This window comes from Triticum dicoccoides, chromosome 4B (genome assembly GCF_002162155.2).
Source record: "Triticum dicoccoides isolate Atlit2015 ecotype Zavitan chromosome 4B, WEW_v2.0, whole genome shotgun sequence".
Taxonomy (NCBI): domain Eukaryota; kingdom Viridiplantae; phylum Streptophyta; class Magnoliopsida; order Poales; family Poaceae; genus Triticum; species Triticum dicoccoides.
In genome coordinates, this window is record NC_041387.1 from 303,360,083 (window position 1) to 303,386,955 (window position 26,873).

Below are 26,873 nucleotides of genomic sequence, written 5' to 3' on the forward strand. Positions count from 1 at the left end.
CTTCGCTGCCTCCAACAACGTCGCCGAGTACGAAGCGCATGTGCACAACCTCCAGCTTGCCAAGGAACTCGGCATTTGGCGCACCTGTGCTACGGCGACTCGGACCTAGTGGTGCAACAGTGCTCTGGCGAGTGGGACGCCCGCGACTCCAACATGGCAAGCTACCGCTTCCTCGTCCAGAAGTTGTCCGGGTCCTTCAAAGGCTGCGAGTTCCTCCATGTTCCGTGCGCGGAGAACGAAGCGGCCAACACACTCGCCAAGATCGCCTTGTCCCGGCAGTCCATCCCGTCCGGCGTCTCCCTCAAGCACTTGCACAAGCCATCTGTCAAGCCGTCGCTGGACTCCGAGTCCATCCATGTTCCAGACAACCCGGCCGCATCTCAACTCGGCCTGGGGGCTGCTGAACCCGGCCCTGGGACTGCCGAACCTGGCCCAGGGGCTGCTGAACCCGGCCCGACGACTGCGGAACCCGGCCCTGGGGCTGCTCAGCTCAACCCGGCCACTGTCGCCCCATCCCCGGCCGTCGCCATCCCCGGCCCAGGGGCTGCTCAACCCGGCTTGGGGGCTGCCAACTCGGAACCCGCCCTGGTGGCCATCTTCGCCGTGGTAACGGCTCCGTCTTGGGCCTTGCCAATATCAGAATTCCTAGAGAACGGGGTTCTCCCCATGGATGAGACCGAAGCTCGGCAAGTGCACCGTCAAGCGTCCGCCTACACTATCATCAACAACGAGCTCGTCAAGCGTAGCTCCACTGGTGTCTTCCAGCACTGCATCGAGCAGGAGCGGGGCATCGACATACTCCTTGACATACAGAAGGGCAAATGCGGGCACCACGTCACGTCGCGATCCCTGGTGGCCAAGGCTTTACGCCACGATTTCTAGTGGCCCACGGCCCTCCAAGACACTGAGTCCCTCGTTCTCAAGTGTGAAGGGTGCCAGCGCTTCAGCAAGCGCAGCCACCAGCCGGCATCAGCACTCCGCACCATTCCGATTGCCTGGCCCTTCGCGGTCTGGGGACTCGACATGGTGGGACCCTTCAAAACTGCCAGAGGCGGCATGACGCATCTACTGGTGGCGGTGGACAGGTTCACCAAGTGGATCAAACCACGGCCAATCAAGAAACTGGACGGGCCAAAAGCCGTCCGGTTCATTAAAGACATCGCAGTTCACTACAGCATGCCGAACAGCATCATCACAGACAACGGCACCAACTTCGCCAAGGGCGCGCTCGAACAATACTGCTTTGTCTCCGGCATCCGCCTCGATCTGGCCTCCGTTGCACACCCGCAGTCCAATGGGCAGGTCGAGCGGGCAACGGCCTCATCCTATCCGGCATCAAGCCGCGACTCGTCGAGCCACTCATCCGCTCACCCGACAGCTGGCTTGATGAGTTGCTGGCCGTTCTGTGGAGTCTCCGAACCACGCCGAATTGGCCGACCAGGTTCACCACATTCTTCCTCGTCTATGGAGCCGAAGCCATCATCCCGACCTGCGTCGAGTTCGACTCGCCGCATGTCGCGATGTACACCAAAGCCGAAGCCAAAGAAGCACGCGAAGACGGCATCGACCTACTCGAAGAAGCTCGCCTCCTGGCACTCAGCCATTCGGCCAGCAAGGCCTGAGGCACTACCACAACAAGAAGATCAAGCCCCTCGCGTTCTGCAAGGGCGACATCGTCCTCTGACTCGTTCAAGAGCTAGCCCACCAGCACAAGCTGTCCCCCCCATGGGAGGGCCCATTCATCGTGAGAAGGACCTTGGACGATTGCAACGCCTACTACCTCATCGACACGCTCAAGTCAAACAAGCGCAAGAGAGACATTAGAGGTGAAGAAATGACCCGGCCATGGAACGCGGAACCCCTCCGCCCGTTTTATAGTTAGCCGCACGAGTGTATGTATCGTCGCCTTTTGTAAACGCATGAAACTATGGGGTCCCCGAATGATACTCGAGGGATGCCTTTTGTCGACAAACTTATTGTGTCCCTACTTTTTTGCATCACTATGCTCCTAAACCCGGCCACCGGTCCGACTCGCTCGACCCGGGGGCTCGGGGGCTGGCCGGGTTGATCGCCACCCAGTCGCCTTGCTTGGTGATTCCTGATGCAATAAAGACGCTGCGGTCCCCCACTTTGCCCTAAGCCACAGACCCGGCTTCGGATATTGACTGGCAAGCACAATGGGCCAGGGCTCGTTCAGGCTTCAAACGCCAAGTCCAAGGCTGCCGGGTAGACCAACCCGGCCCGTCGCTCAAAAAACAAAAATAAACAGCCGCACGACCGGTTGCTCGCCAACCGGCTCCGACGGGTTGCCGCCAGTCGTCCTAGTGGGTGTTTCGCTCGCGCTCAACGTTTTGAAAAAACCGAAAGTACTGCATGCTCCCCTCGAAGAACCGAACTCCTTGTCACGGACCGGAGCCTCGGCCGTCTGGCTCGTGGGGGGAGTTTGAGAAAGGAAAAGTGCAAGAAATCGGTCCAAAAAACAAAAAGCAAGAGTTGAAACATTCAGGATATATACACATAAATATTTAAAGGCCCACGGCCCGAGTTCATTACACCCAGAACCCCAAGTGGGTGGGTGGACCTGCTACCTAACAAATCCTACTAAGACTTCTCATGCATCTCCAGCGTTGCGTCGCGACGTCGATAGCTCTCCCCTGGCAGCCCCCGAGTCCAGCGAGGTTCCGGTGTCCTCCTCGGCACCCCCGTCTCCTCGGAGCTCCCATCCGGGTCATGAAGAAGTAGGCCGTAGTCGTCGCCGGCCACGACCCTGCTGTCCTCCGCCCGCTCTGGGTGGAACTCATCGTGGAAGGCGAACTCGGCGATGTAGCTGGCCCGGAGGCAATCCGGCCGGCTTGCTCCTGCAGCAGCAGCTCCGAGCCGGCCCGCTGGACCATCCGCGCGTCCAGCTGCAGGTTCGGACGCCAAGACAACATGAACCGGAGCACCATCTCAGCACCAGCATGAGCGGCAGAGACGCGCCACTCGTGAAGCCGGTCCGGCCCCATCTCCAGCCAACGCGCCAGCCGCGTGAAGCCGTTCGTCTCAACGGAGCCTGGCCAAAGCGCCATCATCATCACTGTGCCGGCCTGGGACAGCCGCCCCATCTGCTCCGTAGGCCCCGTAGGCGGGCCCCGATGGCGGTCATGATTTCCGGGAAGGTCGATGGCACCCGCGGGTCCGTCCCGGATCCGACGACTCCCGTCGGGTCGTGCTGGAAGCGGACGACCTCCTCTGCCAGCTGATGCGTCTCCGGGAAGGCCCCTTCCAGAAAGCGAAGCATGTTAGGAAGGACAACACGGACAAAAAGCCGGATCCCAACCTGGCAAAACATAAGAAAAGCACTTACTGGAGAAGGACTCTTCCAGATGTTGCGCTTCGAGCAACATACCGCGCTGCTCCCGATCAATGGCGCGGTCGCGCTCCTGGAGAGCCTTCTCCAAGTCGGCCACCTTGGCAAGGGTCGCCTTCAACTCGGCATCCCTGTCATCGGTCGCATTCTCGACCGCCTCGCGGCGATGGGCCTCATCCTGACGGGCCCCCTCTGCCATGGCAGCCTGCTCCCTCAAGCGCTCCACCTCGGCCTGGAGCCAGCCCTTGACGTCGGCCAGCCTACCGCGTTGCTGGTCCACCTTGACCAGGGCCTGATGTGCCTGCACCACCTTGGCGGCCTCAACCTTAAGGAGCTCCACCTCGGCCTCGAGGCGGCTCTTATGGCCCGCCAGCTGCTCCCGCAGCTGGTTGGCCTCGTCAAGCGACCGCCGAGCCGCTGCCGCCTCCGCCCTCACCCGCGCCACCTCGGTGCCAAGGCGGCAGGCGTTGGCAACAAGCTGGTCTTAGTGATGACCAGCTCGGAGCAGTCGGGTCTGCCGGGACAACACCTCTGCTGCAAAAAGGAAGATTCGGGAAAGGAAAAAAGCAAGACTTAAGATCTGGCCCAACTATTACACAGTTGGCCCAAATCTCGGGGGCTACACCCAGTGGGTGCGCTAGCTCACCCCTACTAGAAAAGAGCATGCAGATACCTGCGGCAACGCGGAGCTCCTCCTCCTTGGCGGCAAGCTGCTCCTTGAGCTCCTGGTATTTTCCCATGAGGCGGTTGAAGGCGCCGACCCGGTAGGCGTCGAGTTGCTGAAGAAGGCAGTGATTAGAACAAGGACGACATTCTAAAGATTCGACCCAACTACTACATAGTTGGCCCGAACCTCGGGGGCTACACCCAGTGGGTGCGCTGGCGCGCCCCCACAAAGAAGAAGTTGCAGAAGAAGCTTACCAGCACGGCGCGCTCCAGGTCCCACGTCCGCTCCACCTCGGCCTGGGCAAAGGCCTCGAGCCGGCCTGTTCGGCTGCGCAGATGGCGGCTGATCATGTACATCGCCTCCTCCTCCTGGGTCTGAGGCCCGAAGACCAGGGAGCTCCTGCTCCGCGTCGGCTGCAACGCGGCGGCCCGACGCCCTCCTTGCCAGGGCACCAGAGCGTGCTCCCTACTGGCCGCTCCCCACGCGGTCAGCACCTCCTCTGACGCCCTCTCCGGCGCCATCGACGACCCGGACGCCGGGACGCCCTGCGTCGCCGCCACCAGCCCAGACGCCGGGACAGCCTGCTGCACCACCACCGGCCCGGCAGCTAGGGTGGCCTGCGGCACCTCCGCTGGCGGCACCTCCACCTACGGCGCCTCATCCAACGCCAGCGGTGTCCCTCGTCCCGCCACCCACGGCGCCTCCTCCAAGATGGCAACATCACCGCCTCCGTCGGTCCCCGCCCGCTCGACAGCATCGACCTGCGGCGGGGTGTTGTCCTCCACCTCCACGACCTCCTGGTCGAGCATCACCACCTTAGTCCGGCCTCCATGGCCGCGCTCCCTCACTGATGACGGCTCAAAGACCGTCGCCGCCACCACCGAGCCCTCCGGCATCTCACACCATGTCGGCTCCTCGCCGTCTCGCGCCCATGCTACCGCAGCACCGGTCCAAGCCCGGATCGACGCTGCTTCCAACTCCACCTCGGCCCTGTTCCTGTCCCACCAGACCAAGCCCTCGGCGTCAGTCGGGTCCAGGCCGAGGTTCGGGTCGGCCCGCTCCTCCTCCTCTACCTAGTCGACGGGGTCGGACCGGCTCCTGCGGAACGCGGTCTCCTCGGCGGCCGCGGCATCCGCCGCCTCCCTCGCCAGCGCGGTCGGCGACCTGAAGAAGAAGACGGAATGAGCAAAAGCAATGCCAGCTCGACCGTTCAGATGCGTACAGGAGAAGAAACTTATCCTGTCAGGACCGGGACGGGGCCGGCCTCCCGTGCTTGGTGCCGCGCTTCCTCTTGGTCGGCATCCCGCTCCTAGCCGGGTCTGCCGCGCTCTTCGGGGCCCGGGGCCGCGGCGCGACACTGTCCTTCCTGTACGGGCGGCACGGCACCGTCCCACGCAACGACCCTGCTCCGCCCGTGTCGCCGCCTCCCCCACCCAGGGCCACTACACCAACAATTGGCGTCAGCATTGCCCGCGCCATGTCGTGATCGACAGCTTGAGAAACAGAAAGGAGAAGACTAGACTTACCCGCGCGATGCCCAGCACCAGCGTCGACCTCGACCTCCTCCTCCCCGCCGTGGGCCTCGGGCTCCTCTGACGCCGCCCGCACCACCTGTGGTGGGGCCCGGGCATAAGGATGCCAGATAGCATTCAGAAGCACCTCCCGCATTGCGTCAGGGCGAACGAGGAGATGCGTAGCAGCAAAGTAAGGATACCAAACACTCACGAGTGGTGCTGGATTCGACTCGATGTACGGCACCTTGCCGAACCGCCCGTCCTCCCCAAGGTTGGCCTTGGAGATATCGTTCACTCGACGCGCGATCTGCTCCGCTGACAGGTGCGCCGTCCCCATGCAATTGGGGTCTTGAAGACCGGCCATCTCGCCATGAGGCAGGAGCGCCTCTACAGCGGGAGAACCCGACGCATAATGAACACGGCGATGAGATCATTGCCAGTGAGCCCCTTCCGCGTCCTCATCACTGCCACCCGCTCGCAGAGATTGATATCTCCTGCGACGGGCGCCTGGGGGAGTATCACCAGTTCATCTTCGCCCACGGCGACGCGATGGCAAAGGACAGAAGATTGATGCGGTCCGCACCCAAGTTGCGGAAGTAGAAGAAGGAGTTCTGCCATTTCTTGGCAAAATCTTCCAGCGGAACCTTGGGGCAGTTCGCCCCCGAGTGCTTCGAGATGACGGTGGTGCCGCAGTCGGCAAACTCTCCGGCCGTCGGTCCTGCTACTTCAGGGAGAAGAAGCGTGCCCAGAGGTCGATCATAGGCTCGACCCCCAGATACCCCTCGCAGAGGGTGACGAAGCCCGAAAGCTGGACGACGGCGCCGGTGCCGAGATGGTGAGGCTAGAGCCCGAAGAACTCCAGGAACATGTGGAAAAAGGTGCTCACTGGCAGCCCAAATCCGTGCTAGAAGTGTGTGAGGAAGACCACGCGCTCCGCGCCCTGGGGCTGCGGCCTCTGCTCGCCGCACGGCAAACGGACGGCGACGTCCGTCTCCCACAGCAAGCGCCGAGACGCGCGAAGATGGGCGATATCCTCGATGGTGATGCTCGAGCCCATCCAAGAGCCCGACGGCAGCGCCATCGATGAAGGCAAGAGAGGAAGAAAGAAGATGGATGATGGCGAGGTTCTGCTCGAAGCAACGGGCGTCGCAGTACACCGGTTGCAAGAAGCAGAGCAAGGGCGAAGGGGTAGGAGGGCGCGAGCGAGAATAATGTCCGCCCCCCCCCCCACCTTGCCCCCAATTTATAGCCCTCGGTTTGAACGTGGGGGAGTGGGATCGTCTGCGCTTGCCTTTCCCACTACCCCGCTATAAGTGCGCACATACGCACGCAATAACTGCCCGGGGAAGAGCAACCGCCCCCGGACGTTACAATAAATCCGTGCTCGTGGGCCAAGGGCGCGGCTGCGGCCCCCATCTCGTCACCCAGTCCCGTCACGTGCGTGGCCTGTCAGGCCCCTCCGACTTCCAGGCACAACGTGGCGCCCGCACGAAGCCCGAGGGTTTGCCCTAAGATTCAACAGACTCCTCGGTTCCCACCACCGCCGGGATGCCGCGATCCGGTTTTCGGAGAAAACCGGCACACAGTGGGTGTTGCCGGACCCGGCGCTCATAGAATCCGCCTTGCTTAAGGGGGAAACTGCGAAGGCCCACCCATCCAAAGACGGCGGACCTTCATAGCTTCGGGGACTACTATCGGGGGGATGAACCCTGGGCAGGCAACGGAACCTGGATCCTTTTCAAAAACAACGGGGCCGGCGTCGCCCCTCAAGCCGGCACGCGCTAGGCCGGGTCGTTCGACCGGCCAAACCCCGCAACCCGGCCAAACTCTCTGACCCGGCCAGACACATCGACTCGGCCTCAACAACTAGTACAAGACAGCCGAACCCGATGCAACCAAAGCTTCCTCAACAAGCCATCTCCCCCTGTGGCGTGTTCTGCAACCCAGCCACGGGTCAGCTCCCGTCCCATCCAGGCCGTACGATGGGATGAGTCTTCAGCCACTAATGACCAAGGTACCAGTGCCCCGCCCATGCCTCTGGTCAGCCAGAGCGTGGCAACAGTGCCCCGCACCTACCCGCTGACCAGGGCCGACGTGGCTATAGTGCCCCCGTCATCACCGATGACGACAGCAAGCGTTGACCTGACGGAGCGCAACTATAGACGACTCGACTCGGCCAGGCCCTGACGATCAACAAGACGGCGCACCGTCCCCCTCGGCACGCGGGGCCCGCACCTAGGGGAACCTGGCAAACCATAGCCCCCCAGCGGACCCCAGCCCGGGTCCCCAGACACCGACGACCCGGACCCACCAACTTGTAACATTACCATTGTATCCTTGGGGGGTTGGCCTAAAAACCCCCCAGAAGCCCACGCATACACGGGCAGGTAGAGAGAAAAGCATAGAGGAACTAGGCACCAAACATTAGCATCCACCCGGGGAGAAGGAGCAGCCTAAGCCTTGGCCAGCCTTCCTTCCTCCTCCATACAGCTCTAGGAGCAACCTTGTACTATCGCACATCGAACTACACTCCACAGGACTAGGGGTGTTATCTCCCCGGAGAGCCCCGAACCTGGGTATGTCTTGTGTCCCGGGCTCGCTCATGCCAACCCCGCCTCTGGAGCCCACCAGTGCCCTCGAGCCGCCTCCTCTCTTTATCCATCCCATGGCATCTGCCGTGCGCCCACCATGACACTTATGTCTTTGGTGAACTACTCACGCATCATTGGAAGTCAGCAAGGATGATGTAGAAGCCCTCCGTGATCGATTCCCCTCTGGCAGAGTACTAAAAAAGGCCTCCATATCGGATCACGGGAGAACACAAGCTTCCAGTGGAAGAAAAAGTGTTTCGGGTGGATCTATGGTATATTGGGAATATTTCGGAATTTATAGAGGCGGAATTAGGTCAAGAGGTGCCACGAGGGGCCCACAAGCTCAGGAGGCACCCCCTGGGGCGTGCTTGGTGAGCTTGTCGCTCCCTCGTGACTCTTCTGGTCTTCTCCCGAAACTTCGTGGGTCCCATCTGTTCCATAAAAAATCATTGTGAAGTTTTGTCATGTTTGGACTCCGTTTGATATAGATTTTCTGAACAGCCAAAAAGAAGCAAAAAAACTACAACTAGCACTAGGCACTAGGGTAATAGGTAGAACCAAAACATTATATAAAATAGTATATAAATGCATATAAAACATCCAAGACTAATACTATAATAGCATGGAACAATAAAATTTATGGATACGTTGGAGACGTATCAAGCATCACCAACCTTAATTCCTGCTCGTCCTCGAGTAGGTAAATGATAAAAACAGAATTTTTGATGTAGAATGCTACCTAACATGTCTATCATGTAATCTTTCTTTTAGGGTATGAATATTAAAATCCGAATGATTCAATGTTATAGTCTATAATTTGATATAAATACTAAAAACATATATCGTTCTTTAACATGAAAATGAAGGTGTATGTCATAATAATGGAACGGTGGAAGTTGCGTGGCAATATATCTCAGAATCACTACTAGGGAAAAGCCTAGCAGTAGCACTGGTTATATGCTAATCAGTAGCGCAGGTGGCCGCACTACTGATACAGCACTACAATAATGCTTATCAGTAGCACGGTCTGACCAGCGCTACTGCTAACTATGGATAGCAGTAGCGTATGTCTGAAATAGGCGCTGCTGATAATAGCTGCAGCGCCCTTATGAGAAGAGTGCTTCTGCTAAGAGCTCGATGCTGCTAATGCCATACCCCGCGCTACTGGTATTATTTTTTTTAAATTCTTCTCCACATTTTGTGTTGCTGAATTTTGTTTTGGGCTTTATACAATAATCTCTAGCATATCATACACATACAAATGTAATCCTATCATATACATAGCGATACAAGGTGGTCATCATCATAATTATCATCCAACAGGAAGTGGTCTCTCGTCATCATTTTGAAAATAGCAATACAAGTCTCGAATACTTGCAACTACATCGCCATCCATCTAAACAATGATATACGCGAGAAGAGCTATCACTATGAGTGAGAGCGGAACTATCCAGTACATGAGGCGGCGGTTACGAGTCCTCTCTCGCACTAGCGTGAACCTCAAGTAACTAGCTTCTGCTTCTTGTCTGCTTTTGAAGCCTTTATAGCTGGCGCCCGAGACCCCATTCACTTGTGCCTAACACTCAGGCCACTCGTTATACACCCCCCGAACCTTCTCTTTGTACACGACATAGCACTGCCACCTCACCATCAAGAAGCTAGGTACCTATTAGAGATGCATCTTCATCAAGAGAATGTACAATCATATGCAACAAAATATACTAGAGCAACAGGAAAAATAAAGGGTTAGCAACTGGATGGAACATACAGTACACCAACTAATTAACTAGAGGTATGCAGGTCATCGTACCCAAACTAACAAAGTAGCATTACGCAAGTTTGGCAGGGACCATGGACATCACAAAGTTTCATCGCGGCAGAAAGTATACAAGTTCAACCGACACATATCACATCATCGGCATCGTAAATCACTAGAAGTTCCATCCTTCCATATCATCGAGGATAGACCCTAGCTTCTTAAATGGCATGAGGTCATGATGTTGCATGCCTATGCGAGTTCGGACGTCAGCTCGCGATATAGGGCCATGGTGGAACATCCCCTTCTCATCGACGACTTCTTTGATGATGATCATCGCAATGTTCCTTTGGATGCAAAAGAAGTCAAATCTAAGTTTATAATCCGCTTCTCCATGAGATTCTACCCCCTTGTGGATATGATCATCATTTCTGTTTGTAATGCGAAGCTTTTGGTGAACCATGTTGAACTCAATCATGAGATGGAGGACGGAGAATCCATCTTTCTTGCTTGGTTTTCGGACTTGGATGCAGCATTAGTTTTATGCGCGAAACCCATCTTCTTGTTCCTTTGTTTCCTGATCTGCATGTGGGCACCCCTAAAGCTGAAGCCTTGGAGAGCATCATCTAGAATATTCATTATGTGGGTGTAGTCCTTCTTCTCATAGTTTCTGGTAGGGTCCAAATACACGGCGTGGGAGACTCGCAGGTAAAGAACGATAAGGACGGTGTGCCCGTTGCTGCGGTGAAAAAGACACCTCAAATTTTATCCATATGAGCGAGAAGGAATGACTGAAATGTATATGAAAAAGATGTCATGCAAGTTCTTTTCCATAAGCACATGTGACTATATTCGGAATACCTCTCTCCCCTCCCACCTGCTGTCCACCAACAATGGATCTCTAGCTTCAACAACCATGGAAGGCCTTTTGCATTGGGATTTTGCTCCTGGTTTGTCCCTAGCCAATCAGGTGAGACGTAAGTTTAGATCTATGGTGCACTTCTCACCTTCCTGAGACACCAAGGAGTTCTTTTTGGTGGTCTCTTTCTCTTCGGCTTCCTTCCCTCTCACGAATGACTCGGTTGGATTGGCATTGCAATGTTGCCTTGGGGGAATCTGCTCTGGTTTCAATGTTGTTGCCCTTTCCTCACGATCATTTCGTTTCTCTGTGGCTAACAACAAAGTGGGGCATTTCATCTATGGTTTAAAAGATCGTGTGTGGATAGACTTTGTATGTCATTTCCATCTGTTCAATGGTTGTTTTTCTAAGCATTTCTCTGCTTCACATTGGCATGCGGATCAAGAGTTGGTTGAAGTTTTGGATCATAAGCCTGTGGCCATATCTGCTTCTCTGGATTTCTTGTGGGAGGGGCAGTCTAATGATCACTCATCGACCAAAGAGCTCAGCAAGTTTAATCTTGTTAATTTGAAGCATTGGGATTTTTCTAGCAAGAATGATCATGAAGCTTCGACTTCCTCATTGGTGAAGAACAATGACGATATTCAAATTCAATTTGGTTCAATTCCACTGCCAACTCAACAGTGCGACATCAGCGCCTCGACCGCCGCCAACCTGGCATTAATTGACCATTATCTTGTCCAGGCGGAGTCGGAGGAGGATGAAGTTATTGAGTGCATTTTATTTGGGCAATTCAAATTCCCACTGCATGTCCATTACCCACCTTTGCCCAAATGTTTCCTCAAGTCTGCTTTCCGTTATGCCCCTCCCTATGACATGTGGCCCCTGCTCCTCAGTTCTCGGCATCAGGCGGATTTGGCCCAAGCTGAATATTCGGCTCATGACATTAATTCTCTTGCTGCTAATTGGGCTGCTCTGTGTGCTAGAAGCCTTCAATGGGGGCACACCAGGATCGCTTGCCATGCCCGTCTCATCTGCATTAATTTCTCGGGGTCGGATCACAAAACCAGAAATTGCCCAAAATACTACAACCGTGACAATCGCACCCTGCCCGAGTCAAACAAGGAGACTGCTGTTATTCAGTCATGATTTCTGGGCCATCCTTTTTCCACCCAAAAGATGACCAAAGCTTAAAGGAATACCGTTCAATGTGATGCTTGTGGATTCTACGGGCACGTGGTGCAATCCTGTTGTCGTGCTATTTTCCAACGGAAATGGAAATGGATTGCCAAGGCAACTTTGCCTCCCCCCGCCTCCATTCATGCTTCGGCTTCCACCTCGAAAACCGCCCCACCTCGTCCCATCGCCGCATTCTGCCACACTACTGCCTCCACCTTCATTGTTGTCGCATCCACATCCCCCTCATCGCCCCGTTCTCCACTGCTCTGCTCCGCGGCAATGGCAAACTACCCGCTCAACCCCGTGCCATTCCTCCCGCCGGGTTTTGCCGTCGAGCTAGGGCTGGCAGATCGGCTTGTGAGCAGTGGAATGGTGGTCGGCCCAATTGCTCCGTTGAGCCATGAATTTCTGGACATTGCTGAGGCCAGTGCATATGTGTCGCTGCATCGCCGAGCCACCATCCGCAACCAGGTTGTGCATCTTCTTCAAGAATCCTAGCTCTTTACCACTGAGGTCGGCGATCATCCTTTTGGCATTGGGATCTTTGCATTTGTTGATTCTTTCATGCGGGATACTGCGGTGAATACACTGCTTGAGCTTGAAGAAGAGGATTTGTTGATTACTTTCGTCCAACACAACGAAGCTCTGAACAGAAGAACCACATCTTTTGGGCCTGAGGTTTCGATCATGATGTTTGGGTTTCCTTATGATTATCAAACCGACTACTATATCACCAAGGCTTTGGGAGGGTATGGATCTTTGGTTTCTTGGTATAACCCTTGTTAGGACCGCAGGTTTATCCTTCTGAAGGCCAGAGTTATCAGCTTGTGCCTCATCACAAAGAGCTTTGTGGTCTGGCAGCTTGGCGGTGCGCGTGATTGCTGGACCGTCCAGATCACAATTCTTCGCAGCAACGACTGGAATAGATTACTCCCTGAAGTTCCTGCTCCTGGAGAAGAACAGCCACCTCCAGATGGCAACCCGCACCCACAGTTTGGCCCAGAGCTCACTGCCGAGCAGCTCTATCAACAGCAAGTGCTCAACTCGCTCGTTCAGAACGGTGGCCCGGAGCTGGCAACAATGCGGGACCTGCCAATGGTGCCCCTGCTCAACAGACGAATGCCAACGCTCGCTGGGATGCCTGGCCTGAACCTGCTGCTCCTCCGTTGCCACCTATGCCACCCCATTTAGTGAACTATCAGGCCTGGTTAGCCGCGCAACGCTTGACAGTGCAGCATGGTATTGTTCCTGAAAATAACATACTTGACAATGCATTCCAGGCTTGGAATGATTCTATTACCCAGTCTGATAGCTCAAGTTCCACTCAGTCTGATCTGTTCTTCTTGCCGGATCAGGCAATGCAATTTACTGACAACCCCACCGCTGAATCGCTTACCATATCTCTGGAGATACATGAACATGGTGTCAGGTTGGCTTATCTGCATACGGTAATGAGATCCCCTCCACGCTGCTGAATGACCCAATCCCGCGCCTCAACCTCAACACTTTCATATTCCAGGCTGTTAGTCCTATGATTGCTCCTTTTGGGCCTTGGAGGGAGGGGCTTGGTTTGCATTCTAACCCACTGCAGCTCTCTATTCTGGTCACGCATGACGCTGACAGTCTGAACTTTTCCCAGCTATCTAGCTCTGTCACTGCTTTGCCACATTGTTCAGTTATCATTGAGGAACTGTCTGAACCTGTCCTCGCTGACAGCTCCACTGCCTATCCAATGCTGCCCATTCAGTCTGACATTTCTGGGGAACCTGAAAAAGCTGAACTGATCGTTGTGCCTATTGTTGATTTCAACACTACCACTCTGGCTTCTACGGTGATGACTGGCACGCGCTCTCGCAAGAACAAGGCTGCTGCTCCCATCTCCACTACTGAAGTTTGTCGCAGCCTCCGCTCCAACAAGTACGACGGGTTCAAGGTACCACCCCTCTCTGACATTCGTAAGAATATTTCCAAGGTTAAGCCCCGTGTCATTCCATCTGTTGGCACATCTTCTTCTGCTGCCTCTGCTGCTGGTGGAATTCCACCCCCAGCTCCTATAGCTACTCTGCAGGACATTGGAGTTAACAGATGTGCTATACTAGTTGCTGTTCTTTTTGAAGAAGCCCTGTTAGTTGAACCTGCTATGGTTTCTGCCTCTTCAGAGTCTGTCAATGCCATGGATAATCAGGGAGAAGATATCTCCCGCAACTCTGCCTAGCTGGGTTCTCTCTATGTCACTATTGAGCTGCTGGAACATGCTGTCATGGAACATCAGAGGGCTCAATTCTGAGAAGAAGCACTGGCCCTGAATAATGCTATTCTGCCAGTGGTTGTGCCGTAGTTTGTCTTTAAGAGACTAAGATGCCTGATGTTACTTTTGCGTTTATTAAAACTTGTTGTCCTGAACAATTTGATCGTTTTGCTTTTGTCCCCTCGCGTGGCACCTCTGGAGGGCTACTTACGATCTGGAAGAGTTCGGTCTTCTCGGGCACGGTAGTTTCGTCAGATCCTTTTGCGTTAGTCGTCGATTTTGTCAGTACTCAATCCTCTCAGCCTTGGACGTTAGTTAACATGTATGGGTCGTGTACGGGTCCAGATAGAGATATTTTCACACAGTGGCCTTATGATGTTCACATCCCAAATGGCCAAGACTGGTTGTTTCTTGGAGATTTTAACTATATGAGAGCTCCTGACAATCGTAATAAGCCAGGGGGGATATTCACGACATGATTACATTCAATGACATCATCCATAAGCAAGAACTTATTGAATTACTAGTGAAATGGAGGGCATACACGTGGAGTAACATGCAAACTGATCCATTGCTCGAACAGATAGATTGGTTCTTCACATCTCTACATTGGACTAATGTGTACCCCAAGATGCTAGTTAAACCACTTGGTAAACTAGTGTCAGATCACATTCCTTGTGTTGTTTCTATTGAGACCAAAATACCTCGATCCAAGCTCTTTCGATTTGAGTCTTTTTGGATACCTCACCCAGGGTTTATGGACACTGTTAGAGAGGTGTGGAATCGTCCAATTAGGGCTACAAACACTGCCACGGTCCTATGCCGTAAATTCAAAGCTGTCAGGCATGCTTTGAAAATTTGGATTAAGGGTATTTCTCGTCTTTCGATGGCTATCACGAACTGCAACGCTGTCTTAGCAGATTTGGATGAGCTTGAGAATAAAAGAAACTTGTCTACCCCCGAAATGAACTTTAGATCCATCCTGAAGGCACACTTGCTGGATTTGCTCAAATACCAAAAACTTTATTGGAAAAAGAGGTGCACTATTTGCTGGATCAAATTCGGAGATGAAAACTCAAAAAAATTCAAGCAGTGGCCACAGAGCGGTATCGCAAAAACAATATCTCTTCCTTCAAGATTGATGATGGCACACTGATTGACAATCACCCTGCCAAAGAAGCCCTTCTGTTTCAAACATACAAAGCACACCTTGGGACGGTTTCCCCCTCAGACATGAAATTCGATGTTTCATCCATCATTCCTCGTACGAACAATCTTGATCGGCTCACCTCTTCTTTCACTCATGAGGAAATTGACAATGTTGTCAAAGAGATGCCACCTGACCGTGCACCTGGACAAGATGGCTTCAGTGGAGCTTTTCTGAAAGCATGTTGGCCAATCATTCGACATGACTTCTATGCCCTTTATGACCAATTCTATGAGGGTACACTGGACGTAATGAGTATTAATCATGGTCTTATCGCTCTCATACCAAAGATCAACTCACCCGAGATGGTCAATGATTACAGGCCTATAACGTTGCTAAACTGCTGCCTCAAGTTACTTACCAAACTACTGGCTGATAGACTCCAACGTGTCATCCTCTCGCTTGTCCATCGTAACCAATATGGATTTATCAAGGGGCGCACGATCCAAGATTGTCTTGCATGGACCAATACCTATACCAATGCCATAGCTCGGGCCGACCAATCATTCTCCTTAAGCTTGACTTTGCCAAGGCTTTCGACACGATTGCACATGAACCAATGATTCGCATTATGCAGCAAATGGGATTTAATGATAAGTGGATCTCTTGGATCAGGTGTCTCTTCTCCTCGGGCCGCTCGTTAGTTCTTCTTAATGGGGTCCCCGGCCGGCAATTCCTTTGCCGTTGTGGAGTGAGACAAGGTGACCCCATGTCCCCCCTAATATTTGTCCTTGCCGCTGAACTTTTGCAAGCCGCAGTTAATGATGCTTTCTGACGGGAGATATTATTTTACCCTTCCCTTGCAACGGTCAACATGACTTCCCAGTGATTCAGTACGCGGACGACACTCTACTTATCCTGCGGGCCTGCCTGCAGCAAGGGCTCCGTGTCAAGCAAATTCTTTCTGATTACGCGTCCTCAATTGGCCTCAAGATTAATTTTCATAAGTCAACTCTCATTCCAATCAACCTTGATGCAACAACCACGTCTGGACTTGAAAACATCTTTGAGTGCAATGTAGGCACCATGCCTTTCGCCTACCTTGGCCTTCCGCTTGGCACTACCAAACCCACCATACAGGAGCTCATGCCCTTAGTTTGCAAAATGGAGCGATGCCTCACTGCCACGATTGCCATGATGTCTTATGGGGGCAGCCTCTCCTAGCTAAACGCGTCTGTCACCTCTCTTCTGGTTTTTGCCATGTGCACGCTCAAGTTCGCTCCTAAACTGATTGAAATCTTTGACAAGATTAGAAGGAGATGCTTGTGGACAAAGAAAACTGAGCAAGGTCACAAGTGCAATTCTTTGGCTGCTTGGGATATGGTTTGTAAACCCAAGAGCAAAGGAGGATTGGGAGTGATTGATATTAAAATCCACAATGAAGCTCTCTTGTTGAAGTTTCTGCACAAGTTCTACAACAAACATGTCATTCCATGGGTTAACATGCTTTGGGAAAATCAGTACATCAACCAAGTGCCGCATGCGGTGGATTCAGTCAGGTCCTTTTGGTGGAAAGACATCCTCAAGCTGTCGCCCATCTACCGAGGAATTTCGTGTGTTCAAGTGGTGGATGGCTCGACCACGCTACTCTGGAAGGATTTGTGGTCCACCGACGTGCTTCAGGTATCGCATCCCCGTGCCTTCTCCTTTGCTTTGCATGAAGACATGACGGCGGCTGACTTCTGGGCCACAACGGATCTGCATGAATCCTTTCAGCTACCGTTGTCTCCTCTGGCTCATAGTGAGGTGCGAGATATTCAGCGGGCCTCGTTCGAAATAAACCCATCAACAGCAACGACCGACATCTAGCGCTACATTTGGGGCGATGCAGATTATAGACCAAAAGATTACTACAACAATTACTTTAACACTGCAACAGCTCACCCCACATTCCGGAACCTTTGGAAATCCAACTGTACAATGAAGATAAAGGTGTTCGGATGGCTGCTGCTGCAAGATAGGCTCAATACACGAGATATGCTTTGGAGGAGACACTATGACATTGCTTATGACTTCACATGTCTTCTCTGCGGGCACAATGTTGATGAGACTCTTGAGCATATGGTTTTCACCTGCCCATTCAGTAGGTGTTGGGCCAAGCTGCACATTGACTGGGGTGATTTTCAAGATAGGCTCACCGCACTACACAATGCACAAACGGGTTGGCCCAATCCCTTCTTTGTCGAAGTATTCTACACTGCTGCCTGGAGCCTATGGAAAGAATGAAATAACAAGCACTTCAGAGGTATTGCCCCCAGCATTGCATCCTGGTTTTCTCGCTTCAAGGAGGATTTGAGACTTCTGCAACATAGAGTTAAGGTAGCCCATAGAGCTGCCCTGCTCTCTTACTGTGACACACTTAGTTGAGTCCTCTCTCTGTGTTCCATTATCTTGTAACATACATTTAGCCTAGTGCTTTTCAAGTTAGTGTGGAGTAGCTGCCCCACCCTTGGTGGTAACACCCGGAGTGACGACGATGTGTATGTATGGTGTATCTATGTAAACACCCCATTTATATAGATATGTGAAAAATACAGTGAAAGTTCTCTCCCACTGTCAATTCCTCAAAAAATATTAAAATGTATGAAAGATTTGTCCGTAAATGACTTACTTTGGATGATAAGGCAGGAGGACAATTTCTTGGTCCTTATTCTTTACCATGAAGTTTTGGAGGTACTCCCTAGCAATCTCACGCTCAGAGTCGCCGAGACTCAAGAAGGACTCGTGCATGTAGTACGGATCCGCCACATAGATTTGCGAGACTTCTTCTCTCTTCATGACGGAGCTCATATGTAGCACAAAAAGGCGAACGATTGTAAAATCGAGCCGCCTTGTTAGAAACATCTCGAAGATATGGTCAAACCCCAGGAAGAACACCTCCGCTGGCCATGTGTTGACGTAGCACTTCCCCTCAGGTACACGTGATGCGTATGTCGGATATCCTGGATCCTTTGAGGCTAGTAGGCTTTTCTCAGTCGACGACACATATTCGTGCAGTCTCCTGAGATCCCCTAATAGTGCCTCCAGCGGTTTCAGCGATAGCATCGGCTCGCCCGTGACATGGAACATGGTGGCACCTTTGATGGGTACCTCTTCAGAATCCACCCTCTGGCAGTTATGTGCTCTGGCTTGTTTGCAGGCAGCTAAGCATATCTTCCCCGATCTCTTCCTCTCCTTTTTCTTGGGCACACCTTCCAGACCCTTCCTTAAACCCTGCCCCAGTGTTGCCGGGCTAAGCACTGTACGACCCACGGCTAGTTGAGCTTGTGTTGAGGCGGCATCTTCAGGCGTGTCCTGTCAGGATTTCATGAAGAGTGACTTCTTGCAATCCCTGCTAGAACATTCCTGCCCAAGAAAATCATCCATATCCTCATCAGCATGCTGATAGCCCGATTCGTCATATGGCTCACTCATCATATCTATGTTACCTTCATAGGCGCCTGTATTGAGGAAACCCATTGGGTCCTCCGTCTCCTCCATCTCATCATCTGTTCTTTGTTCTACGGGGCCGTTTACATCAGCCACTATTGGACCCCCTTCATCACGTCATCCGCCGCTCTCACCCGGCACTACATGAGCTGGTAATTGCGTAGGCAGGGTGGTGGTCTCCATACATGCTTGTTGATGTGTGGTTATTGGTGTGCTCTCAGCAAGCTCCAGACGAAGAAGATTCTTCGGCCATAGCAGCACCCAACCCTTGCAGCTTCCAATCTGCAGTAGGGTCTCGTAGTCCTCTCCCCCAAGTTGTACTGGAGGAGGTAAATCCTCATGCCCTAATTTCACACTAGACAAGTTAACCCTGAAGTGCCCAATGGGCATCGGCTGGTTGTGGAACGTGAGTTGCAAGGGCTTCGTTATCACCCCCTTTCCCACATCCACCTTCTGGCCTTCGATCAAGTAGAGTATGGTGCAAGGGGTTTCATCGGCCTGCAAACACATGTCTGTGGCGTAAAACATCCGAAAGGCAACGAAAATGGAATATTCTAGATATATATGTTGGTGCGACATGTAATTACCATGAGGGTGTCGAGCTCAGCCAAAGACGAAGGCCCGCCTAGTGCGCCAGAGACCGAGGACGGGCTGCTATGAGCAGGTGCGGGTGTGAGAGTAGGCCCGGTTGCGTGAGCATATGATGGTGCGGTGGTGTTGTTCACCGAGTTGCTCCGACCAAACTGGGCATGGGGACATCATGTACCGTCTTGTTTGGATTTTCCTTCATCCAGTTGATGATAGCCGGGACCAAGTTAGTAGCGAAATTATTTCTGCAAACATTTACAACTGCATCTACTGCCTGCTTTAGCAAATAAGGTTTCTCCTCGGCTGCTTTTTGCATGTCCTCAGCTGCTTTTTTCTCGATCGCAAGCTTCACCTTCTCGTTGAAGTCCGCCTGACTAAACTTCTTTTTCTGCTTCTTGGCCTCCGGGCCCTTGTTGTAAAACACCTTCCATGTGGCGCCGTCTCCGGCGCCGTGCACACATCCATATTGCGGCCACTGGCCCAAAGGAAGTCCCTTAAGTTCGTTCAAAGGCCTGGTTGAGAGGGGTGTCCCACTTGTGCCTCATCGGTGAAGTAGAGATTTCGGCTTCAAGCTAGTGTTCCTTCTCCTGTAGAAGGAATGTGAACTGTTTACGAATGTGTAGTCGACTTGATCAGGAGCTAAATGTAAGGTGGTAAAAGAATAATTACCAGTAATCTAATCATTCTCCTTGTGATCTCGTCCATGTAAAAAACCTTCTTTTTCTTGTCCCTCTTGTAGCAGGCCCTGATGAAGTCATGCTCCAAGGGGTTGGTGAACTTCGCGAAGGGGTCTGGAGACCTGCGGCTTCATGTTCCGCGTCCTCCTTATCCCATATGGGCCTTTTGCCAAGGTAGCCATGGCTTCCGAGGTGATGCTTCCCTGTGTTCCTTTGTTGAAGGCTCTTGAATTTCGCAGCCTTAGCCTTGGCTGCCTCGGTAGCGCAAGTGTCCTTGAACTTTTCGAACTCCTCTTCCGTAAGTGTCGGATTTTCCTCCAGAATCTTGGACAGGGGTTCCTCAGCCTCAATAGCTTGTTTCACCCTCCCTTTCCAAGAGGACAAATCATTGCTGAACATGCCCATGGCGTGATTGTTAATCTTTTTCATCTTCGGATCATCCCACGGTTGCTCTATGCTATCATCCCGGTCGGGGAACATGAGTCCCTTGTGCAACTTCGTGAGGAGCAACTGCATCTAATGTTCTTTACTCCTTAAGTCATCATCGTTGATGCTCGCGCATTCCCGTAGGATGCATCCTACTTGGTTCCCATAGCACTTGCGAGTTTCTTCCGGCTATAATGGCTCAAACTTGCCAGGTGCCATCTTTGTGATCACCAGTCGTCCGATGCCGATTTTGTTAGGTTTTCGTATCCTCTGCTTCTTCTCTCCGGTATCGTCACCGGTATCTTCCCTGCCGGTACCTTCCTCACCGATACATTCCCCACCAGTCTCGGCGCCGCCATCGGTGCCGGTACCGTCGGTGTCGATGTCGGCGTCAGTACCATCATCAAGGCCAACCTGCAAACCTTGACTTTGCTTAGCAGTCAAATAGTCGAGGTACTCTTGTTCACCCTCATAACCCATCTCGTCTACATCTTGGTCAGAAGGCCCGGTTTCTTCGTTGTTCGACATGTTTCCTATGATTAAGTCTCCTCGTTTAATTCTAAATCTATGTTTGCCGGAATGTCGTTCCAGCAACTCCCGACACTCTATATGACTACTTTTAGCACAAGTCATGCCAAAATTCACGAAATTTTTTGGCACGACCTTTGCTAAAAAGTGGACATATAGAGAGCCTGAAATTCACCGGAACGGAAATGAATCAACATTCTGGTGAAACATAGGCCACTCTGATCATTTGCCCTGCACGTCACATGTGCAAATGACATGTCGAAATTCCAAATATGACATGTCCAAATCACATGTCCACATATCACATGTCCACTTTAAATTCGCATATAAAAGGAAGAAAAATATAGAACTTGAAAAAAAATGCAAGAAGTCATGTTTTTTTGAAATATAGAACTAATTTGTCCACTTCAAATTTTATTTTTTAAATAGCAACAATTTCTTTAACTAAAAAATTTAAATAGCAACAATTGTTTTAACTATTTTGTCCTAGGTTTCATACTAATTCTAATTAACTAACAAGCACTATAAAATTTAAATAACAACAATTGCTTTAACTAAAAAATGCAAGAAACCTATATAATCTTTGTTACACTAAAAAATAGCCTAGGGTTCATACTATTTCATACTAATCAGCACTAAATAGCAGACAAGAGGGAAGGGGAGAGGGCTTAAAGAGGGCAGAGAAAGATGGGGTCACGGAGACAGCGCGGCAGCGAGGCGAGGCAGGGGGCGAGCGCCGGGATCGGGGGTCGCCTGGGTCGGGGGAGACGGGGGCGAGCGCGGACACGGGGGCGAGCGCGGCGACTGGAGCGAGCGCCAGGGATGGGGCCCCCGGGGTGGAGGGCTCCGGCGGCGACGACACGGGGGAAGAGAGAGGGGCATTTGGGGGAAGAGCAGAGGCGGGAAGAAGCTGGGGAGTGTAGATTTTGGGGGTTATGTCGATATAGCAGTAGCGTGTTCTGGAAAAACGCGCTATAGCTAAGTTAGCTATAGTGCTTTTGCGAAGAACGTGCCACTGCTATTTTAGATAGCTATAGAGTTTATTTCAAAAAGCGCTACTGCTACTACAAATAGCGATAGCGTTTTCCTGTAGAAAGCGCTACTGCTATTACCTGTAGCAGTCTTCTTGTTTGTTTCTTCTATTTGCTTTTCCTTTATTTTCTCTCCCTTTTCTTTTATTTTATTTTCCTTTTTTCCGAGAGCAGCGAACGAAGGGAAGGTGATACAATGTATATAACTAAGGCGATATATATTGCATCATTTGAGGGTTAAGTATGTATACAAAATGGGAACATGTATATTACATCATTTGACCAATGCATAATGGCCAAGTGTGTACACAAAATGGGAACATATATATTACATCATTTGACTGATAGCGTACGGTTCCTCAGCGTTGATGTTTTCCTTTTTGAGTGAGCTTCTTTCCCTTCTTGTTCATTAAAGAATAATTGAGCCCCTCATTGTGACTTTTCCTTTTCCATGGAGTACGATCTTCCTTAGGTAATGTAGTATTGATTCTTGTTTTGACATATACTTCATCTTCATCATCATCTTCTCTCATTGGGTTGCTGTACTGATCATAGTCTTCCTCATTGGCGACTCCATACATTCCAATGATGTTCCTTTTTCCTCTCCTCACGACAACGGCTAGGATTGAACGGGTTGGTTATGAAGAAGCATTGCGTCACGTGCTTAGCGTGTACCCATGGCTCGTTTTTTGCGATAGCGTTCACGGTAGTGCTCTTGGCGTTGGGTATAGTCATGGTAGTGAAAAACCGGTTTTCTCTTTCAACATTCTTAGCCCATCTAACATGGAACATCGTCGCGTTGTGCATTCCAGAGTAGTCAAGCTCCCAGATCTCCTCAACCCTTCCATAAAATCTCTCGGTTGTGCCATTGTCGCTGCCGGTCATGCACTCCAACATCATCCCTGAGTTCTGATCATCACTGTCCATATCTTTGGCCTCCGTGCTAAGGCGTATATGAGCAATCCTTCCTTAGGTCCCACTTCCTGGGGATTAGCAATAATATGCTCTTTGAACCAATGCAGGAAAGTGGAGTTGTGCTCTCTAGTAACTTCAGTGTCCGTCCTGCATACCCCCCGGTCACGATACTTATTTGCGATAATTTCTTCGTGCAATGCCATGAAAAGATCTACCTCGTCTAGGTGTTGTAGCACTACCAAGTTTGCTCTGTCAAAGTAGTTGCATTGATCTGAGTATACCACGTGCAGTTCCCTACGACCATTGGAGTGACCTTCTCCTTCGAGCCTCCCATCGTGCTTCTTAACGGCCAAACCAACACCAACACTAGGCAGCTGGTCCGCGCAATATAGAAAATTCTCGCAGAAAGAGATGCACACTTGTGTAAGATAGCCCTGGACGATGCTTCCATCCGAATGGGACATGTTACGAATGAATCCTTTGATGATCCCATTCATCCTCTCAAACGACATCATGTTGTGCAGGAATTACGGCCCCATGTCTATTATGTTGTCCACGATATGGACACAGAGATGCACCATGACGTCAAAGAACGCGGGTAGGAAGTACATCTCAAGCTCATTAAGTATCACAACAATCTCTTCCTGTAGCCTTCGGAGCTGCTTCACACTGATCGACTTTCGAGAGATGACGTTGAAAAAGTTGCAGAGAGAAATAAGTGTGTCACGGATGTGCTTGTCCATTATCCCTCTAAGGGTAACAGGTAGTATTTGCATCATGATCGCATGACAGTCATGAGACTTCATCCCGCCGAAGCTTTTCTTGTTCATGTCTAGATATCCTCTTATCTTGCCACAGTAACTGGAACTAACTTTGACTCCCATAAGGCACTTAAAGAATTAATCGATCTCATCCCAACTTAAGGTGAAGCAAGAAGGCGGGCAATAATCCTCTTCCTTTACTGCCCTTCTTCTCCCGTGCCTCTGTCTCCATGTCTATCTCGTCTGACTTTTTACGAGGCGGCATGTGCAGATCTTCCCTGATTTCCAAATCTTCCAAGTCTTTTCTTGCCTTCGGCCCATCCTTGGTCTTATCCGGCATGTTCATGAGTGTCACGAGCAAGCTCTCAAGGACATTCTTACAGATACGCATTTGATCAAGGTAATTAGGTGTGTCAAGTTTGTGCCAGTACTCCAAGTCCCAGAACACAGACCTCGTCTTCCATACCTTCCGCAGCGGCTCCGACGCCTTTTTCATCGTCTTTCCCGGCGCGGGGCATTGGTCCCAGTTTTTCAATAGCTCATCAACTTTGGCGTCGCTCCGCTTACGTGGAGGTCCTCAATGCTCAGCGTGACCATTGAATAGATCTCCAAGGTCTCTCCATGGGTTGTCCTTCTTGAGCCATATTCGATGCCCCATGTACACGATTTTCTTAGACCTGCCCTCTTTCCTTTACGTTAGCTGCTGAGAAGTCGTATCATCCATGCACCGCATGCATCCGCAATATCCATGGCACACCTGGCATGCAACATATCCGTAACCTAGATAGTCATGCACCGTCGTGATCAACATGGCTCTCATGTAGAAATACTCGCCTTTGCTGGCATCCCATGTCTTGGCCAGTGTTTTCCATAACATGTCTAATTCCTCTTGAAGTAGCCCCAAATGCAGATTAATATTATTTCCCGGTTGTTACGGCTTTGAATCAGCATGCTCATGTGAATGTACTTCGAATTCATGCACAACTAGGGGGGAGGTTGTACATCCATACAAACACGGGCCATGTGCTATGGTTGGTGTTCTGGTTGCCAAATGGATTCATACCATCGGTACATGTGCCGAGCATGATGTTCCTTGCATCACATTCGAAATACCGATAGAAGCCATTCAACACTAGGGAGATTTACAAAATACCGCTGGAGACGGGGACTGATCGGTAAGTACCATACAACTTTCTGGGGAGATTTCTTCCCAGCCTTCTTGTATGGAGAAGCATTGCACACCGGACAACCAATTTTTTCTTTGTGCTCCTTCCGATAAATTATGCAATCATTGATGCATGCATGGTATCTAACATGTGGTAGATCAAGAGGGCACACGATCTTCTTGGCCTCATGCACACTAGTAGGATATAGATTCCCCGCAGGAAGAACATCCTTTAGGTACTTGAGATGCTCATCGAGGCTAGTGTCGGTCCATTTGCCTTCCTCTTCAGGAGTTGGAGCATGAAACTCAAGCGGGTCACCTCAGGATTGCAACCATCATACAATGGAGTGTTCGAGTCTACCACCAGTTGCTGCAGCTTAGCCTCCTCTCTAGAATCAGCTCTCTCAGTATTCGTCTCCTTGCGAAGCAGTGCTTGAACATGAGGGTCCCACACGATTGAACTTAGTAATGATGAACTTTGTGGCATGGAGTCCACGTTCGCTCTACCGCCATGTCGGGCCCCTTCTCCGTCACCATGTCCAGCCGCTTCTCCTCCTCCATGCCCGGTCCCTTCTCCGCTGCCATGTCCGGCCTCCTCCCCACCATCATTGTCGATCATCTCTTCGTCTTGCCCCATGTCGGCATTGCATGCCCCATCAGCGTCCTCAACATCATAATCCTCATCTTCAATTATCCATGGAGTATAGCCATCCATGAAATCAGTCATAAGCAGGTGCGCTTGGACAGGACCATCATCATAGGGGTCGAGCCAAACTATTCCTTTGCATCTTCGACACGGACGTAAAACCTCTGTCAGGTTATTTTCTTTCACGTCCTACACCACCGACCGCAACCACCTGTCCACCATCATTCCACTGACCATCATGAATGCCTGCACGGTAATAATAAACAATTTGAGTATAAAAATGCGTGCATGCATCAGAGTCATACAAAAATTCGGCATGACCTTCCCTAAAAATAGGACATATAGAGTTTGCCCGAAATTCACCGATATAAATCGACATTTCAGCAAAACATAGGAAACTCAAGCACAATTCAGCGGCAACTCAAGCCACACACGCAATTTCCATCATATGACGCGATTATGTCATATTGCACACATACACATATTTCCATTCTTGGAAAAGCACAAATTTTTAATCACCTATCTCGAGATCTAGCACGGTGAAGATGATGTGGATCGGTGTCACCACACACCTTGGGAATGATCAAAAGTGGACAAAGCTTACTTCTTGAGATGGCTAGATCTAGTTAGGGAGGTACATAGCTCACTTCATTAAATGGGTAGATCTACCAAGCTAATTGGGGAAGGAGATGACTATCTAGTGGAGGGAGAGGAAAAAGAGAAAGGAGATGCATTAATGGAGGTGGTGTAAGTTAGCTAGGAGCAATAAAGAGAGAGAAAGTTAGGTAGAAGAAGGAGAGTAATGGGGGGAGAAGTAGTGAGGAAGAAGCAAAGTGAGGGAGAGAGGAGGTGGGAGGTAGGCGAAAGTGAGGAAGAGAGGATGGGGGAGGGAAAAAGGTGGCATATGGTGCGTCTTAGCAGTAGAGCTGGTCATGAACCGTGCTACTACTATAAATGAAGCAGCAGCCACTACAAAAAAAAGACACATCCGTGACATTTTGGGCCGAACGAATTTTTTTTCTGTCATACTTATGACACTTCTATGACGATAATTGTGACAAAACCCGGTATCATCATAGATGTGGTGGGCTCCTACTTCTATGACAAAATATCATGACAGAAAATGGGCTTTTCGTCCTGGGCAGGCCGGAGACGCAGCTGCATGACATTCTTTGGGCCGTCCATGACAGAAAAAACCATGGTAGAAGCGAGGGCAAGGAAAATTTTGGGGAGTTCCCGGTTACGGTGGGTGGTCGGGGGCCGAGCGATGCGGGTTTCTCTCATACACGTACGCGCGTGTGTGCGAGGCGTTGGCTCTAACTGAACCCGAGTGAGGC